The 21,140-nt window shown below is 42.1% G+C and overlaps 1 protein-coding gene and 1 long non-coding RNA gene across 4 annotated transcripts in view; one reads left to right on the forward strand and one right to left on the reverse strand.

The window, feature by feature from the left end:
* JARID2 (jumonji and AT-rich interaction domain containing 2) overlaps positions 1 to 21,140 on the reverse strand; it is a 216,039-nt gene that overhangs the window by 124,057 nt on the left and 70,842 nt on the right. The gene's annotated exons all lie outside the window — the stretch shown is intronic.
* Positions 1,006 to 9,670, forward strand: LOC135419088 (uncharacterized). Of its 2 annotated transcripts, XR_010432821.1 has the most exons (3): positions 1,006 to 2,889; positions 3,609 to 7,490; positions 9,414 to 9,670. It is a non-coding gene; the product is annotated as an uncharacterized LOC135419088 (long non-coding RNA). The 2 variants fall into 2 exon arrangements; XR_010432820.1 differs by having other exon boundaries at positions 1,006 to 7,490.

Raw genomic sequence — 21,140 nt, forward strand, 5'->3', positions numbered from 1 at the left:
CCAAGAAAGCAAACTTTGTAACGCAACACCCAGAGCAACCAAAAAAAAAGGAAAAAACCTCCAGGCAAACACTTTAAAAGGACTAGTACATCCAGTTATTTTGTCAACAAAGGTTTATACCAACAGCTATGGCTTACCCTTTTGCTGCCAAACACAACTTCAGCCCTAAGCAGAAGCGACACTAAACACTTGAGAGCTGCAGCCTGCTCGATTTCAACAAAGCTTGCCCAAAGATGGCCCCATTTATATTCCCACCAACAAGGGCCCAGGGGGACGTCGCGCATTTCTGTTTTCACAGAAATTACTTAATAAACCCTTAAAGGAATCACGCTCAGTTAGGAAACAGTCATAAGCACCTTCAGCACCTGTTCATGTTATGGACACAAGCCTGGGGATACCACTCGCTCCTTTCACTGGCATTTGTACAAATCCCTAACATAATGGTCAGGAAGAGGAAGAGGATGAAGAGCCCTCCAGCCAGGCACATTGCTTCTGACTCTGAAGCCTAAATGAGTTACACAGAAACCCTAACAAGGGGCAACCAAACCATAACCCCGTATTTTTGCATAATTTAAGCCAGGCATACAGAAGCCTTGTGTAACAATCGACCCCAGTTAACACCAGGCATACTCAGAGACGTGCCACTTTCCTTAGCCCTCGTCCGCCCAAGGCCTCTCTCCCATCAAACACCATGCCCGGTCTGAGGCCCCGAAAAAATTCCTTCCTCCACCAGACCACACAGCTCCCATGGAGCTCGAAGCTGCACGAAAATACCCATCATTTCCTGATCCCACTGGCCCACTTAATCCTGAAAAAAACACAGAAAAATAATTTAAACAAACAAACAAACAAAAATATATTCCCTATTAAATCCACTTTGTCAAGACCGCTCACTGCAAGGAGCACATGGTGGCATTTGCTGCTTCAGCAGTGACAGGGTGAAACCAGCTGACAGCATTGATCTTTAAATCAGCATGTGCTGACCACACGGCCACTGTAGCAGGTACAGCCCATGCCCTGGCACATGCCAGCGACAGTCCCGCCTGTGGGAGGGAAGAAGCTCATCACCACACACCAGAGGCCTCTGGTCTAGGCCACCCTCCCCAAGTACTCCTGTGAACAGTCTGAAGTCATCTCCCTCTCCCCAGACAATGTGCTGGACATGCAAAAGGATGGTTTGCAACCTGGCGCCCAATTTTCCAAGGGACAAGGCAGCCAAGATGTCTTCCTGGCGTCAGCACCTTCCTGGAGGCTCCAGCACCACTGCAGGAGACACTCCCGCCTTCCCACCAGCCTGAGGGTTGCGTGGGCATTAGTGCCACCAGCAAAGAGATGGGTCCCAGAAGAAAGGAACAAAGACCTCTCTCAGCAACCTCTGAAGCAACACAGTAACATTTCACATCACACTCAACTCCTGGAGCTGTAAAACGTGAGAGGAACCATATTGGCTTCATCTGACCAGCAGCGCTGCCAATAGAAATGCACATGGGAGAGTCTCTCCACACCAGAGCTCCCATCAGCCCAGTTGTGTTGAGACTGCAGCCACTATCCTGCCTACACTGTTCTGCTGCGGCCTTTCCCCACACCCTCTGTGTGGCTTGAAAAAAGGTCATCAAGTTCCCCAACACCATGTGTACCCAAGGTCAGCAAAATAAGGGGCTAAAGCCACTGCCAACACCTGCATTCACATGGCTCCATATGCAGGGGCAATAAAAAGGTTTCACAATGGTCGAACGCATCTTCCCCAGAGCCTACAGCACAAAAGCAGCCGCAAGCCAGAGAGCAGCTGACTCAGAGACCAGCTGAGCTGCTGCTCCACCGGCTGCAGCTCCAGCTCCCAACACATTTAACCATAATTACATGGGTCAGATCGCCTCTGCCTCATCACCCCAGTGTAGGGAGAGCCGTCATGTGCCCGGTCTGCACTTACACTGCTAACAACTGGAGGAGTTATCTCACTTTAGCAAAACAACATACGCATACCCAGAACAGTTTAGAAGTATGGTCAAGTGAAAGCCTTGAGGAATTTAATCTATGTAACTTCTCAACACCAACCCACCCCCCCAAAACCCAACCTCAAAGGGACTGACTCAACTGCTGCCTTTAAATACTTCCACAGGGAGTAGAGATTTGTTAATAGATGGCTCTTGAGGCTGGCAGAGAGGGGTACAATAACATCCAACAGCTGGAACTCGATTCAGAAAAATGCAAGACAGAATTAAAAAACAGTTTCTGCAACTGTGCAAGTAATTAGCCATTGAAACGACTTGTGGGGAACTAATGGATTGTCCATTATTGACTCAAACCCAAAAACGGACTGAATAACATCTTAAACTGTAAGTTCATCACCACAAGCCCATAACCTTCACTGTGCAGGTCAGCCGAGATGATTTCTGCCTCCTAATCTGACAATAAGATTATTTTTAAACTCAGTATAAAAGGAACAGATACAAACAACTTGGGAAGCCCCAGGGCAGAATAAGGAAACACAACTGCACCATTTCCTTCAAACTGCTAAAAAAAATAATCATGCCACCTTCTTTGTTGTGCCATTTTAGGGAACCTCATATTGTACATTTATATCTGAACATCTATCAGGACAGCCAAGCAACAGTTTGGCAAGTTCACTCCAAGGGGATAGGGAAGGGGAGCATAACCTCCATTTACTTACACGGTACATTCCTACACAGGATGCTACCTCATAGATTGGAGAACAGCTTTCTCTCGCGCTGTATGGCTGGCAGCTTGCTTTCAGCTTTACAGTTCTGGAGGTGATGTTCGCAGGCTGCACACAGCCTTCCTATTTCAAAAATTATACTCAAATCCTTATTGAAACAAAGGCAAAGCAAGCAGAAGTGAAGGGCAAGCTTTACACCACCTCCTGGGCAGGTGAAATGTCAGCCTGAAGTCGTGGGAGCTGCTGCACTCCTCGAGTAGCAGCAGAAACATGACTGAAGCTTCTGCGTTCATTCATCACAGATACATTTTTCAGCCTGGCCCTGGCCTTGCCTTAAGCAAACAGGAGTCATAGTTCATAGGGTAAAAGAAAGCTGGAACAAGGGAGAATCCATGAGGCACTCCATGTTATTTGTTTTACTTTTATGTAAATACTTTAACAGCAGTGATGGTTTTATTTAAAAAGTCAGGACTTCGTAAGGTACAAAGATCCTTATAAGCATGTGTGTTATGACTCAGTGAGGCTGGCGTGTTTCCAGCTTTCTCTTTGGGTTTTTCCCAAGCACGCATCTCCTGACCTCATTCTTCATGCCAGGTTGCAAAAAGCAAAACAACAAAACACAAACTCCCTCTTTTTTCTTTTTCCAGTGCTGCAGCCAACACTCGGTTAAAATCACTGTGGCACCCAATGCCCTAAATGAATATGCTTTCATGGTTAAACAGCCCCCAGAGAGTCTTTCCCACAGATGCAAGAAGGTCATTTTGAAGCAATGGGAAAACTAAACCACAAGTTTCTACTCTTTCCTCAAGGATATTTTTGAAGGAGAACTATTTCAAAGGGTGGTTTTTACTGTGTTTAGTTAGAAACATAACAAAAATCTGTCTTTTGCATGAAAAACACATTTTCAGAGATCATATAAATTACTTTTCAGCAGAAGGACCAAGATGGAAACATTTGTTTACTGGACTCAAGACCTTCAACAGAGTTTTGCCTTTTGGCTGTATATTATCAATGGAAGACAGTTACACCTGTTTTTCTCTAGAAGTCAGACCTAAGAGAAATTGGAGGAAAACCTAGATACGCCATCCGAGGCTGAGAGTGATCCTTCCGTGCAGGCTTGGGCGAGTTAGCACTACTAAGTGCAATTAGCAGGTTTATTCATTTACACAGCCCACTTTTTCAGTATAAGTATGGCACGGCAGGAACCTCATGAGAAAGCACGAAGTGTTACTGCTGTTATCAACACACGTACTTCCCCTGCTGCATTAGCAGAGGTCTCCAGTGGATTACATAGTCCCATCAACCTTCTAACCACATTGTCCTCACAGGGGGAAACCCTGCTATTGGCCCATCGGTGTAAACTCCGTCTCTACGTAACTTGCAGGAGCACATGGGCTGTTCCTCGACCAGACAGCAGAGGCTCTCCTCAGCAGATACTCCTAGCAAAAGTCTGAACTCCCAGGGTACTGATATGAAACTCTAATATATTCAACTGAAGCTCTATAAATAAAGATTTTTGGCTCCTTCTGTCAGTTATCAAGCTGCTTGGACTTCTTACAGCCAAGCAGAGCATGGTGAAAACTAGTTATACCCATATATATACCCACAGTAATATCCTTGTAGTCTTTCGCTTACTATCAAGGTCCCTCTACTCCCTTCTCCTCTCAGAATAAAGTTCGCACTTATTTAATATTTAACCTTTTAATCAAGTTTAACTATCCAGAGAGGATGTAGCAGTTTCTCATTTAAAACAAACTGCTTATATTCAGTGAGAAAAAATAAAATCTCATGAATGGCTTAAGTTGATGAAGATTGATACAGCTTGGAGACTTAATAGTACAGTGACTCATGCCTTCTGGAAAATGTAATCTGTTCTGTCTAGTTTAGGAAAATAGGTCATGTTTTTAAAATGTGCTAACTAACATGAAGAAAGGGGAAATTTCCTTTATTAATGGTTCTGTTTTAGCATTTTAAGCGTATCTGGTAATTATAGCGACTTTTTCCCTTCGTACTTGCAGAAAACTTCCCCAAAGAACTCACATTACATTACAGCTCCTGACTAGCAGAACCAATGTTAACATAGAAAACAAACACTGGAGGAAAATAAAAATCTCTCCCTGCTTTAGCACTTCTCCCACAGCTTTCATTGCCTGCAATCTCCCTTTGGTTTGCACCCTTTCACCGCCTCCTACTACACCAGGGATTGCATTTCCTCCTTTCAGATGAATTCTGAAGAGCAGCACGGGAGAGAAATGCTGCATTTTTTGGCTCACTAAAGGCCTCAGGCACTTTTGAGCCCAGTGAGCTTTAACCTGCTCTTGCAAAAATACATTAGGGTAGAAGAGTTACACTCAGAATCTTCAAATACACGTGTCTTCATACAGGCTCCCAGAACTGAGGTGTAAAAAATAGTTCCTAAATTTATCTTTGGCCTCATAATGAAATATTGAAAAATAGTCAGTTCATGTGTTGTTTCTTTTACATAAACTCAGAGGCCTTGTTGATGGTTCTGCACCTCTAGAAAACTACTACTCAATATGAAACTAGTGAAACCTTACAAGACATCAACTGTTTCCCGTGTTGGTCAGCCAAGACAAACACAAAAAAAAAAAAAAGAAAAAAAGAAAAAAAGGCTAAGACAAAACAAATTCAGAGTAAAGACAGCTCTAAATTTTCCTAATTTATCAGCTTGCAGCAGGACTTCAACTAAACCAACTCTCACCAATAGCCATGACTTCACAGTTACGACTTTCTTAGGCCAGACCAGGAATATAATCAACCATTTTGCAATTAGAGTGTCTGAGTTTTGGGCTCTGACAAGAGCCAGCAGAGAGAAGCCAGGGGTGGTGGAGTGCTGCAAGAAAGAGGTGTAAAGGTATATGATAATTACTCAGACTGGGGGAGAGGTTTTCATAACCAGATTAATTCACCTGACACCACTTGGGATGCACCTGCTCCAAGCCCCATGCCAGCATCAGCCCCTATGTGGCCACTTGGCCAGTTTTATCGGGGAAAAGAATCAAAATCTCCCCCCCAAGACAAGAAAAATTACTGTCTTCATCCAGATCAGCTCCCTCATTACTAACCACATAACCAGACGGCAACCACTGCTGGGGCAGAGAGAAAAATGGGATTGTCCCTTTGAGCAGCAACTCACACTTAGAGCGATGCAAGCCCACCTCAGCACCAAACCATGACGATGACCGTGAGGAAGGGAGGGCACCACAGACAGTATTCAGGAAATGAAAACCACTTTGCTGTAAATGTCAATACTGTAAACCCCAAGCATCGCACTGCATTCAGATGAACCATACCCACTTTTTCCAAAATTATTTACTTTAGAGGAGTGAAAGGGAAATATAAGAGGGTGAGGAGTGTATCTGTTACAGGGACAGGGCCGGCAACGATTTGGGTAGGTGACAGCCTGACAAGATAGAATTTTCTGTTTGACCATCACCTGTAGCCAATTTATGCCTGAGCAAAAGCTCTGACTTGATAAATAGGTTCCTTACCTGGTGCTCTGTTCAAAACAAGGGAACATCTCCTAAAATGCACACTGAGTTATCTTTGAAAGGGTATGCTGTATACAAATACATACCTCCCGAGCAGAAACCAAAATAATCTAAGCATCATTTCCTGTCTAGGTGAACAGGTCTAAATCTTTCTTAAAAGAAAAACAAACCAACCAACCTGATGGGGGATGCTTACACTGCATGTCTTCACTTCTCTGGAACCCATGGAATGATATATATTTATCTTTGATTACACAGTACTAAAAAACTACAGCTGAAATTGGATTAGAAACTTCTGCTGAAAAACAATTTATTGCATAACACAACTCTGACAGCCAGGGTTTCTGGCCACCAACTGAGCTTTTATAAAAATCTGCTGGGTAGCTGCCAAATCAGTTCTTTGAGTCTTGGCATGTCCGACATCTGAGACAGTAGTCAAGGCAGCCACATGTCCTGTGCCATCCTCAGTCCTGCACTTTTACGTTTAAATGTTACCGTCAAAGAACAGAGTAGTATGAGCCATTAAACACACAAAGGTAAAAAAAATCTCTTGCAGCTGCAGATCTGACAACTCTGATCATGCTGCAGAAGCCCAAGAGCCACAACAGGATTTTTTTCTTTTTCAGAATCTGGTATTAATTTGAACATAAAAGTAGCTTATTAAGAAGAGGGGAAAAAAGAGAAGTGAGAAATGGTAGTAAGTTCCAAAAAAGGTCTATACTCCTAGCTGAAAATCGCTGCCATTTATAAATTTCACATTCCAAATATTCTTCCTCTGTCTCCAGTTCTAATTAAAACTCTCCACCAAGTACACTTCAGATAGACACATAAAACCCAGTATGCACAAAGAGTATTCAGCGGCTCAAGTTAATTAAATCCAAATATATTCTTTCTAATTAATTTCATTTTGATCTAGTTCATATTTTTATAAGGTGTTCAAGCTCCAGTATGCAGCCATACAAATGCAGTACACTAAAAAAATATTTTCTGCAGTTTAAATGTCTGCTAACAAGACCTACAGACATGTATGTCTAATCCAATCCTGCTGTATATTAGCCTGATTCTCGACTTGAACACTAACAACTTTTGCATGCCAAAATAGTGCCAAGGTAGTAGGGAAGAGAGAAAGATAAAATTGGTGTGTTATAAATTTGCCTTCAGTATTTCTATGGGAACTTAAAGAGATCTGATTTTTTGCATTTCACAGTGTCTGAATGGTTGGTCAGTGGTGCCAATACTTTAGAGAAGCTGGAGAACTGTTGATGTGTTTAGCACCTATCCTCACACAAGTACAACAGGAGGTCAGTGTTTTTCTTTAGTAGGACTTTGGTACCAGGATGCTGAAGCCTGTAATAAGAAAAGATCTGCTCATCTATCTGCTTTCTAGGAGTATAGTCGTGTGTGTGTATATACATATATATATACATTATATCTATGTACATATATATAAAAAAATATGCATCTGCCAATATAAAACTTACATTGCTCTCCCAGTGAAATAAATACATTAGCCCAAAGCCTATATAGTTTAGCTATGTTGTTTGATATAGCTGTGCCCATCAGTAACTCTGAGGCATGAACCTGGGAAGGTCACCATATCCCTGCTGGCTAACTCTCGACCAAGCAGAGACGCTGTACTCACCCTCATTTAAACCCTTCCAGTACAAATGGGTTGTGCTGGTTTAAAGCCATCAGAGAGGAGGTTTTGGCTCACCTGACTCACTTCGATGGCACTGCAGTAGCTCATGATTGCATGACTAGCTCCATCACCAAAGCCCTGCAGGAGGACCATGGCCAGCAGTGAGTAGCACTGTCAAAGCTGGGGCATGGTAAACTCTACCCACAGAGTAACTCACACAGTGATGGACCTGCAAGTTTGCGTAAATCTGACCCAAAGCAGGTCTGGGTGATGCAAGGAGTCCTCTGCCCTAGCTTGGAAATGTTTAACTTGGTTTCTTCCTCTTTCACATCAGTCTATGGGATGTCTCTTGTTCAGACAATCATCAGATTACAAAAAGATTTAAAGAAAAAGAGAAAAAACAATCTGGTCAGTCTTTAAACTCAGGGAGGGGTAATGACAGCCAAATGTGCCGAACCTATTGCTGGGAAACCTCAGGATACTGGGGCCTGAATCAATTTTACTGAGCTGGATGGAGAACTAAATCAGTTGTATTGACACAGGCTCCTGGGATGGACACACTGATACTGTGCTAAAAGCATGATGTTGATTTGTCTTGATGTGCTACTGAAAAAAGGGAGATTTCTATCAGAATTTTTTGTCCTTGTTTACATTCCCGACTGACAGAATATTCTTTAAAGCTGGGAGGGAAGCATCCATTGAAGCTGGGAGACATAAACAAAATCTGTACTCCTCGCTTGTAAGTCAATTAAACCAAACATATGAGGTGACTCTAAAGCTACTCTAAACGTATTTTCAGGTCAGTTTAGTTATACCAGTAAATTTTCTGCACGAAGACAAGATATATAAGCAGTGAAAACCTATGCTCTAAAGCTTTACCAAGCTCGCTCTTCAGTATTAAATACATTTGACTTCCAAAATACTACCCAGCAAACAAATGATGGTTTTGTAGTAGCACAGGGAAGCAAATAATAAAATCAGCATTTGCTCTGTGAGGCAATTGCTCAGTAATAAATCAGATGAATGCATCTAAGTAACTTCCCAGAAAGCCTGCAAAATATTTTTTCAAATAATCAGTGCCGGAGGAGAGTAAAGACCATAACCTGGAACTGAAGCTGTGGTAGATCGCTAAGGTACCCAGGTCAAGAATTTCAGACCAAGTTAGGTTGAAGTGCTGCTCTGCCACATACAGGCTTCACTTCTTACTACAATTTAAAACACGAGGAGGAGAATAGCTAATGGTCACTGGCAACTCTAATATCTGGCCTGATTTGTGAAGACACTGTATCTCTCCTGAGTAGATAAATTCAGAAGATGACAAGCAGCTGGAAGGTTTTCTGGGGAAAAGGTGTTTTAAAAAAAAAGAAAAAAAGCTCTTTCTTATGGAGATAGTAGGCTTTCCTAATTACACAGAATGATTTTTAACAGGCAGGTGTTTCACAACAACCAGATCTGTGTCAAACCAATAAAGAAAAAACATAATCAAGTTTTGAACTTTTTACAATATTTTCCTTTTTCTTTTTTTTTAAACCAACAAGTCTGTGTTCAAAATAATGCTACAATGATTTTTCCTTTGCTTTTGCAGGTTTTTCAGCAGGCAGTGCTGGGTTGGTGCCAGGTGGCTCAGCACTAGGGCAGGGGTGATGCACAGCTATCCTGACTCTGTGGGGGCACAGCTCATGCAACAGGGGTCTGCAGAGGATGTGCCTCCCCCACCATCCAGAGATCTGTTTGGGTTGGCATTCAATTCCCTTATCCCTCCTCCACTCCCTGATCAATGGCAACATTCAAACTTTACTGATGATATTAGAAGCACATCAAAGACAACCATTAAGCTTTTAAGTGCACTAATTGACATTTTAGCACTTACAAATCCATCTGTGTGTTCTATCACTCAATTTAAGAGACCTGCTTCCCTGCCTGGTAAGAGTTCCCCATGTTTATAGCGGGTAGAGGGGGATTTTCAAAGCTTTTTTTTTTTCTCAGACAGGATTTTAGAGAATTCAAATTACAAATATAATGCACTTCAAAAAGTAACACATTTCACAAATTTAAGAGCTCTTCCATAAAAGCTGTAAATGGCATCACAGCTATAACTCACAGGCTTCTAAGCTCCAATGAATTCTGCAGCTGTTGCAGAACGTCAAAGCCAAATCATTGTTACCTTCACACCACCACAACTGAAAACCCCAGCTATGATATTACTAACTGCATGGTGCTACATGAAAAAGAGGAGGGAAAAAAGGAACCCCTGTGTGATTTTGCAGTTCCTTCTTTCTTCCTTTGCAAAGCCAGCATAAAACAGATGCTAAAACTGTGAGGGACTGCTTCAGATTTTCCTAGAGTGGCTATCCCACAAGAGGATCCAGGGAACCATTTCAGAACAACTGCTTCCATGGATGCTGCAGCATCAGAGGATATAGCACTCCCCTCCCCAGGTACAATGACTTAAAGAAGACAAGTCGCTACCCAATGGCCAAGCCCAGCCTCTGATTGCAGAAGAGCATCTCAATGACAGCAGGTCTGGACCCTTCTATTACTGTCACATACCAACATGTTCACCTTCTGTTCTGTTAGAGAAATCCTCATTCAGTCCCAATATTTAAGGCAACAAGAAAGATCAAATTAAATTCTCAGCATTTTAAGCCGTTCAGTTCATTGCCATATCTATTTTAGGGTCTGAGGCCACCAGCCACCCCCACAGAATCTGCGCGGTAAACAAGGCTTTTGACAGGCTTGTTTATACCTTCTTCAGCAATCAAACGCAAAACATTACAAATCAAAGAACCGGGAGACAAATACAGTAGTGTGCATAGCAGAAACCTCAAAAAGCTAGCCAGCAGCAAACCTGCGGCTCACCGAGCCCCGTAGAGCAATGCAAGATAACACAGGAAAACAGAAATGGATAGTTAAGTAAGAACAGGCTTGTGCTGTACATATGCAAACATCTGCAGGCAGGACCTCTGAAGCACATATCTCTCAAAATAAGCGGATGCAGAATCAGAAGACAGGGGGCAGGAAAAAAAAGTATTACTTTTTCCAAAAGGACCGTGGGGAAAGGTCATAATTTAAGAATTCCAGTTTAAAGATTGCAGGGAACCTCAGATTTTTACCGATACCAGAAAAACAACTAAAAAATACCAAGCAGACATGGGCAATAATATACCATATTTCTGAGCCTGGGATTTAAATGGAAAGACAAAGGCTGCATTTTGGGGCCTAGGTGGCTACACCACACAAGGCAGTTACATCCAGTCCATGTCCATCCTTAGAAAAGCAAAAATCACATTTTCTGTTCAATTCTTCCCTCTGTGGAACACTAGATATGGATGGAGTCAGTTTTACTCAGTGACACATGCACTGTGAACTACATCATCCATACTTTAGCAAACCTACCACATCAGGGAAGCATCTAAGCCATACATTAAAATTACACCCAGAAGAAATTCAGTGGTACACCTTTGCTACTGTGTTCCTTTAAACCTTTCACCTCTTAAACTGCAAGTTCAATGTCAGATTATAAACATCATAAAAGCTCATAAAACCCAATCATAAACCTGCCAGCTCATTTCAAGATTATTTGCTTTTAGCCTTGCAAAAACATCATGAACAGTATGAGAATTGCATCATTTCTCTGCAAACTCCAACCCCTCTTCATCTGCAAGCTAAGGTCACTGCAATCATCCTGTTCCTATTATTGGGATGGGCAGGTGTTACAGCCTTACCTTAGAACAGATTTTTGCAGGCACGCTTCACACCACACCCACCTGCTAAACTATCCTCAGCAACATCCCCAACATCAGGTTTTGATGGCATCATCTGCTACTTCACCTTTCTCTTGCAAAATCTAGCTTTGCATGTTACCACCATCTCTGTGGGCCCCATACAGCAATGCCTATCTCCAGCCCTTCCAAAGGCTGAGCCAGGCAGCACGGCAGCTGCCTACAGAGTGGGCAGAAGCATAGGCTGCTAGATACCTCCCCACACACCATCAGCATCAGGTGCTGGTTATTTCCATCAGTCTGCAGTAGGAAAAGAGGTGGCACTTTATTATGTGGGCTGGGTTTCCTGCATGACTAGCCACATCATAGGGAAAAGACTGTAGGCTGGACAGAAGCTGCCTGTTAGCTTCTCTGTGGAAAACAATGGGTTTAGTGAAATGAAATTGTCACAGGGGTCTAGACAGAGCAGAGCTTATCAACAACAGCTTTATGGCAAAACGTTTCAGGAACTGGTTAAATCATATCTAGCAACATCACAGTGAAGTGATGGTTTTGAAGGCAGACTGTGATCAAGTCTGTGATTTTTAGGATAGATCATATCCACACCACCTACAATAAACTCAACCTGACCTTCACACTTCAAGCACAGAACTAACCACTCTGTTTTTCAGCTTTGTTGTATGCTTGCAGAAGGCAAAACAGAGTAGCCAGAAAAGGGGGGGGGGGGGAGGGGGAAGACTGTACAGCAGCAGTACATTTTTAGGCATGGATCAGCTCTTGCAGTCTCTTGGCAAATGAGGTGGCAGCAGAGAATCATCCAAGCAAGTTTAGGAGCTGTGTTTCTGTTTATTTTAATTTGCAGTCTATTGATTCTACTGTTTTGTGAGCTTATTCATGAGTAATACTGGAACTGGAGGCTGAATGTAGTGATGGACTAGGCAAGGCAGAAATATCTACCCAAAGAGAGCATCTCCCCTGGCACCAGCCTCTGCTCCCAGCAAAACAAGCAGACCAGTTAGAGTCCAGCACCATTCCTTTGACGCTGCGGGCAAACAAAAGATTAACAATCCATCATTTCAGTCCATAGCAATTCCTTATAAAATGGCCATGAAAGACACAAGGAGGAGGGTCAGACTAGGAAGGATTACACGCCATGTTGTGGGCAGGCACGAACTCGGTTATCTCAATTTTGCTACTGGAGCACTCTTAAGATGCACTGGGCACGTGATCACATCCAGTCACGTTACATGAATGCAACAGCTTCTGAGAGCAGCGGCTCCAACAGGATGCAGGGATGGAGCTATATGTACCTTGGGAGAGCAGATCGTGCTGAATCCTAATTAAAGGGGGGGGGGGGAAGGGTGACTTGTTAAAATGCCTTTGCATTGCTGGGTGACCTACTCCTCCCAGTGATTCCTGCATCCCAGCCATAACAAGTTGCTGCATACAGATGTAGCAGCAATGGTACGGCTTAATCAGTCAATGTTTTCACAACACATATTTCAAATATTAAGCACTTATTGAAGACTTAGAAGTTACTGTGTAAATATTTGTATTATATTACACTGCTAACGCTTCCTTGCCAACTGTGGAATTTTAAATCTATCTCTGATAAAGCTTTATTTACATATCACACTGCTCTTGATACTCAACAAAGTGAACTGACTAAATTTACACCAACTCCATTCAAGGAGTACATGTCAGGAAAGAGCAATCCAATGATTTTTCGTCTCTGGTATGTGACCGAACGAAACCACAGGCAGTCACAAGGCTTGTTTTGGGTTGACGTTAGCTGTTTTCGCTAGGTGTCAATGTTCACAGGGAAAGCATTGAGCAAATGCACCTTGCTCTTAAAATACCACGCAACCGGCGGTTTACACTGAGAGCTACGTACTCCCAACACTGAGTCTTATACTGAGTCTCTGCTCAAAATCTGGCAAGCTGGTAGTGCCCACAGACCTTACATCCACAGTGCTGCTGCAGTCTGCTTTAGTCCTCTGAAGTGCTCCCAGGATGCTGCAATGCTCTCAGGCACCGAAACAGCCCCAGGGGTACAGAGTTATTTCCAGAGGGGAGAGGCAGGACTCTAGCCATCAGTTAGACATGGAGGCAAGTAGATTTTGTTACTTACTTATTTGGGTCAGATTATCACCTCCCACTATTTTACAGGAGGGGAAGGCTGTGAGAAGCTGCTAATGTTCACACAAGCAGTTAATACCTGGCAAAACATGATCAAGGCAGGACCAGCAGAAAACGAAAACACCTTTATTAGTCCCTAAGTACCTTATGTGGAAAAAATAACAGCCACCAAAATGAGGTGAAGTTTTTTCCTATTTCTGAAAAAGACGACAGATTTAAATGGGCTTTAGAAAATACTCACTGTGCAAACCCCTTATCCTATCCCTACCCTTCCCCTCCACAAAAAACTCTAAAAAGCAAAAGAAGACTTATGGGACTTTGTATTGACTCCAACAGTTGACACCAAGTTGATCATCATATCTTTTAAAAAAATGTGTGTGTAAAGCACCTGCACTATTGAAGAAAACTCTCTAGTATGATAAAAATCTGTTTACTCACTGAATCCAGCTCGCAGATCTATTCTTTATTTTACATACTGAAGGAATATTTACTCTCTGATGAATTTGGTGAGACTTGCACAATCATATGTTGAAAAGGGGAAAAAATGGAGTTGAAGTCGCATGCTACCTTTCGACAGCTCTGCCAGCTGGAAATATGCCATCAATTGTCTGTTCTGAACGTGACTTGAAAGCAGAGGAGTCTGCTTAATAGAAATTCACTCAATTTCACCATGTTTACTTCAGGTTTAAGAAAATGGCCATGAAGAAGATAGATTAAATATTCTTCCTTTTATGAATATCCTCCTGTCTTACTTCGTAACAAGCTTTTAGCTTCATACCAAATTTATGACATTTCTAATTTAAAATGCTGTGGAAATTGGAACAGAGTAGAAATGGATATATTAGAAGAATTTTCCTTAGTTTCAAAATCTGAACAGTAAGAAAAAAAGTACCTCCAAGCATTCTGTATGTGTTACTACCAAGCTATGCATTCATTCAATATTATATGCTTTCCTGTTCCAGAGAAATATGTTTTGCTTCCACAGGCACATACAAACAAAAAGCAGAAAGCAACAGTTTTTTCAGTCAACCAATTTATTCAAGAAAAACTAAATTCAGTATTTGGCACTTATGCACAAGTCTTTCCCCTACCTTTTGCTATGCACAGGAAAGGACAGACAGACATACACACAAAGAAATACGTGGCACATATTGCCCATGAGTCTCAGCGTTTCAAGCTTCAGGCAGCTGAGCTCAAGCTGACTATCACTCACAGCCCCCTGACAGTGGGCCAATTTAGCCCCAGCCTACTACAGATAAATAAACAAGGAGCACATTGTACACAGGCATCTGTCTTATTTTTTTTCCACATTACCACTCAAGAAATGCTACTAATACAACAATTACTTAACCATATAAATCTGAGGTTAATAAAAAGACTGTGCTTTGAGTGACAATATCTACTTTACCATCGCAGAACTAAGTCTTTTTTCCCTATAAATAAATGTTATTATCCGGAAATTGAACCCTAAGTGGTGAACTAGTAGCTTGCTTTCTTAGACGCTTCAATACATTAAGTGCTTTGCATTATGGACAGATCAACTGCCCATTCACTAAGAAAGGTTACCAAAGTGATGCTGTAATCTCATTCAGCTCCCCCAGTGTTTACCTTCTACAGCCAGTCTTGGATAGCAAGGGGGAGAAAAACAACATGTAAGAATAAACCCAGGACATTCGAATTTGGAAAGAGAACAGAAAATATTTATTCCTCAGGCTAGATATCCTTTTGCTCCACTTACCTCACCAAAAAGGTATAGTGTCAGAACTATGAGAAGGCAGAGATTTATAGACTGTAAATGTTTTGAAATGTAGATTACAAAAAAAAGGCAAACCAAAGTGCTGTGAAAGTTACTTAACTGTTAAACAATCTTGTGCATTTAACTGAAAATTTCATTGGGTAAAAATTTGGATTCATGACCAAAAATACACACATAAGACCAAGGCAATGAAAAGGACGATAAAAAGGCATAAACCACAAAGTTTGAAAGCCTTTTTTCTCTGTTTCTGACCTGTAACATTTGCCAGGGATGGCAATCTGGCAAGATTCTCACCAAAAAAACCTACTTCTTGTAATAATAAAACCCCTCATTCCTGTTGCAGAATGGGTTCTGACAGGAAAACTGCTGGAACTTGGAATATGGACAGAAAAAACAAACCCCTCAAAATTCATCTCCAGGACTGAGAAGGAGAGGGCAATAAAAAGACAACGAACAAACAAACAAACCAGACTACTGAGGCAAAAGGAATGTATTTTGCCTCAGCCAGGTAAGAAATATGATATATTAATTAAAAATGTGAAGTTAAGAGAAATAGGACAAAAAAATTGGCAGTGAGAGAAGGCCGAGCCTTCACTTTAGGCAAAACACCAACCTGAGGAACAATTTTCACTTCTCGACAATAACCAGCCTTTGGTGCACTGGTTGCTGTAAGTGGAGACCCACATAGAGGGGAATAGAGGGAGAGTGGCACTGGCGGAAAGTTGAAGAGTTCAGGATACAGACTGGCAAAGCTGGAGGTAGTTGGCCTGGGTGCTCATGCTCATACTGTAGAGCTGCCATGGCCATGGAAGGAAGGAAGGAAAGAAGGAAGAAAAGAAGGAAGGAAGGAAGGAAGGAAGGAAGGAAGGAAGGAAGGAACAGACATCAAAATGAGAATACAGAAAAGGGGGCTACCAAACTGTCCCCAAGACTGGGTACAGAGAGTGGTGAGGCTGTAGCCAGAGTAGTGGTTCTGGACCAGGATCAGGGAGACATCAAAAAAAGGAGGGATTTTGAGAAGAAAGAGACCTATGTAGTTGTAGAGAAGGTTTTCACCATTTCCCCACAGAGCGCATCTCAAACACTTCAAACGGGTTAATTCCCTCAAATTTATTCTGTGACATTTCTCTTACATGAAAGAGACAAAAAGGCAAAACGTATTTTTGCTTGAGCAGAAACTCAAGGTGCCAAACCACCTTGGGACCAGGTCAGTGAAATTTCACTTCTCAGGAACAGAGACTTGCTCATCCCCTCACACCAATGTGCGCCTTCACACAAATTTCACAGCATGCCACAAGGTCCAAGGGCCACCGTGTCCCAAAGGTCACTGCGCCTGAGCTCTAGAAACCAATTCCAATACCCAATCCCAGTGCTGCTCTGCTCTCGAGGCCAGTCGCATGGGGCAAGGAAGAGACAGGAGGCAGGGCACACATCCTACTGAGGCACATGTTATCTGGGAGAGAGGCTAGCACAAACCTGCCCTACACACAGATAAGCCTGCCTGCAGGGAAGTCCAAACTGGCACAAAGGGAATCAGTCTGGAAAGGAGGAGACAAAATGCCTTCACTTGATTTTTGTTTTGTTTTCCCCCCTCTCCCTCTTATGTCTATTGCTACGCGTAGCTGAAAATAAAGGAAGTTCAAAAGTAAAATCAATTAGTAAATGGAATTAACATCTCTCCATTTTAGCCAAGCATCTTACAAGGTCCAGCTGCTGCATTTGAGCAATAAAGGCGGGGCTGTTTATTTAGTTACCTGTTTATCAGAATCAGGTTAGGGTGCTGCTCTGGAAACATGGGCACTCTCCCATCCACTAGCAGGGAAGAGGCAGGATGATGATCTCAGAGCAGGTTCCCCAGCTGCCATACCAAGTGAAACACAAGTAAAAAATTTATCTTGCACACTATGTTCACAGACATAAATTTGAGTTAATCAAAACAAGTTGCTTTATGAGCTGCTGAATTAATGAGATCTGACTGTGTGTGGACCCATGTGCTCAGCTTCCCCAGCACTCTGCTCCCTGCTGGTCAGAACGCAGCACCTGGTGGCCAGGAAGGGCCTTTAGCTTTCCTCCTGCTCCTCAGTTCAGCCACGCCACTTGCAGGAATTACCTTTGAGAATCCTACCCCTCTTTGCAATTTTCTTGAGATCTGCCAATAGATTATGGACCTCCTGGTGATGGGAAGGATCATGGAAGCATACTAGTCTATTCTTCATGCTTGATGCCCTCTTCCCTTTACTGTATCCTTGCCTTGCTCCTCCATGCACTCACATGGCCCAAAATCTCACACTGGCCATCAGTTCCCCAGGCCCCTCCACCAGCTTTCCTCTCGTTAACAGAGGACACTGGATTTCTGCTCATGCACTTCCAGTCTCCACCAACATTCAAGATGTCTGTGAAGCAGTTTACACTTCATCGTATTTTTCCCAAATTTTCTTCCGACAGCTTGGCAGGCATCTATCAGTACTACACTCCCAGGAAGAAGGAGGAGACGGAGGAAGAGGGGAAGAGCATACAATTGTTAGAAAACTCACAAAACCTGTGAAATTACATCAGCTCATCTAGTTCATACTTGGCATTATCTCATCCCTACAGCACATATTCTTGGTCCAGCTCAAAATACTCCAATAGCACAAGCACAAACAAAACCTGCAGCTGTGCACCCTATTTGCAAACTAAAATCAGAGATGTTATAACTTTATGAATAGAGCCCACAAATTTCCAATAAATTTACCTCCTTTTTGGTGTATATTTCTCTAAATGCAATATATGGATATCGCTTTTTCACTTTCAGATTGTCTACGGTCCAGTATTCTTTTCCTTCTCAATGGAAAGGGAGAATACAATGTTTGAAATACTATACCATGTTCATGAGCAAGGTGACCAAATCTTACAAATCGAGCACTTAAAAGCAGGTGCTCCTTTATCAAATGTTTCCTGCATATTCTGATATTGTCTGCCTCCCCTTTAGGGACAAAGTGCAAGCGCTACAGACATCTTAGTCCATCTAAGATGGCATTTGCTTAGGTCTATCCTTAATAAACTGAATATGCAAAAAATCCATCACAATGATGATATCCACTTTAAAATGCATCATGGTTCTGAGGTCAAAGAAACAGGTCAATTAAAAAGAAGGGGCTCTGCAGTTTATTCTAGGAACTGGGTAGAACTGAAAATTAAATCAAAACACCATAACATCGTGGGGTTCATAAATACTATACATAAGGGGAATGGTGTCCATTATGTCTTGCAACCACTATCACAGTCAAATTATTTCTCATATACTTTTGTTTAAGGTTTCAAAGCTGTTGTGACAAGACAGTTTCTGAACAGGATTACCTAAGAAAGTCAACTAACACAAAACTGAGCAATGTGTGTGTGGCACACATGAAAAAAATTTATGGAAGAAAATATAAAATAAATGGTTTTCAAAATGTGGTCTCCAAAAGGGAAGCTACATGAGGTTGCTTTCAGCACATTGATCAGAAGAGTGACAAGTGATATCAGAACTGGTGTGCAGAGCTCATTACCTGCTTTCCAGCACCTACCACAATTCAACTGCATATACAGGAAGTTTCACTTCCCATATGCACTATGGAAATTCTGAATGCCTTTGTAACAAACCCAGGATTCATCTTTCAGTTATGACAGGTCCAAACAGACTTCATTTCTGCAACACTGGAACCATAAGAGAGGCACATCTCAAGCAGTCATACTAGCAATTTTACATTCAACAACAAACACTGCAAATTCACCAGAAATTATTTACTAAAAACTCAAGGAAACAAACAGCTAGCTACCAAAAAATAAGTATTTTCCATTCTGTTAAAATTTTGTTGTTTTCAAAGGTACACCTTAAGTATTTGAAAAAGATCTTTAAAATTACTGCATGAGAATTTAAATCAAGAACCACCATGTCTAGTGTCATTCACTGAAATGTAAGGTTTTATTTCTGTAAATCAGAAGTCTTTTCCTAATCCTTTTACCAAGAATAAATTATTCAAATCGTCTAAAAAATGGAGGTTTTTTGCAGTTCAGCTTTACAGGTAAATAGCACAGCTTAGGCATTAACAGTCTTGAGCCACATTAATAGCTGGATAGCAAGATCAGGAATCATCTGGGTAGTGTGACTGGGGAGAGAAGTCAAAAATCTGGGGAAATAGGGCATCTGTCAAGGCCGGAGAGAAGACTTTAACTATAACTTATTTCAAGTCTCCTTTTCTTTTGTCCCCAGTTCCCAACACTGCTTCAGCTGCTCCTAAACAGCAACTGTGGGTTTTTTCTTGTTTGTTTTTTTTTTCAAATAAGGAAGTACTAAAATCCATTTCATGCTGCTACTCCTGGTGCTCAGAAAAGTTCAAGGCAACTTTTTTTTCCTTCCATGTTGGAAAGTACTTGACTTGTAAGAAAATGCAGACCATCATTCCAATCTAACCTGAGGACTGAGTCCTGCATTGACACAGATACCAGAGCAGATTTCTGAGCAGATTTCTCCTTTACACACAGAACAAGCTCCCTTCAGATCCAGACCCAGTTGTATGGAAAACGTCTTCTCTTACTCACTGCAAGCAACCAGCAACTAGTCTCTCATGCTCTTAGCTAAAGGAACCTTTCAGACAGATCTTCACATATGTCTGTCTGATTTTGTAAAGGCTTTTAACTAATTTAAGTAAAAGTGGCAATAAGGCTGTGGAAGCACAGGCTTCAGCCTCAGCTACCAAACCACCACCACATGTTTTGGGTGTACCCAGAAGGTTCATATTCCAGTTGTTCATCCAGGCTTAAACTCTTGCTACTGCATCCTCACACATTTTATTTTCTTTCATGTATTTACACCTCTGCTTCGAGGCTGAAGCCAGCCGGAGCAGGCAACACCTACCTGTGTTGAAATCACACCTTCTTGTTATTACACAGAAACACGTCATTACAAATGCAATCAAATCAGGAAATGCAGGTATAACAGCCCAACCTCTCAGGTAAGAGAACTGTAAATCAGCCTTGTGGTTCCAGCCCTGGCATGATGGCTTCAGCATGGAGGTTGCTTCTTGCAAGTGGGTGAAAACCAGATGGGCTACGGAGCTGCTCAGGATGGGCCAAGGTACACAAGACAGGAGCTGGAGCCACAAGAGTGGCAAGAAGAATGAAGGTGGGTAGGCACACATCCACAAATTATGATTAATGTTCCTGCTCCAGTGAATAGCAATGCAAAGAGATTTCTCACTGTGGAAACAATGTCGTTAAAAACAAAGGAGGAGCCTGGGAAGTTGAGAACCAATTTAGCGACTCTGCAGTGTGGTTTTGACAGTCCTCTACTACCTTACTGCTCAGTGCTCATCGGTACTGCTAGAATAGACAAACAGATAAAAACAGAAGTCTGTAAGTAGAGTGCAATGAATTCCGTGTTGTTACACTTCACCTGCAAATCCTTACACATGGTATAAAATTAAAAAACTCACAGACACGCCAAATACCACACACACGTTAATCACTTTAACAGCTGGGGGGGAAAGGGGAAAGATGTTTTCCACTTCTCTAAAATCCTAAAATCGAAGGCATACACATCCAAAAAGATGCATAGTATCAAATTATAGACTCTTCGTAAGTCAAAGGCAGATGTCAAAGAGATTTTCATCTGTTGGGGATTTCACTGGGAAGCATAAATAATAGTGCCACGATGTCAGGGAAAACAGATACA

Source organism: Pseudopipra pipra, chromosome 1 (genome assembly GCF_036250125.1).
Source record: "Pseudopipra pipra isolate bDixPip1 chromosome 1, bDixPip1.hap1, whole genome shotgun sequence".
In the NCBI taxonomy this organism is placed as follows: Eukaryota; Metazoa; Chordata; class Aves; order Passeriformes; family Pipridae; genus Pseudopipra; species Pseudopipra pipra.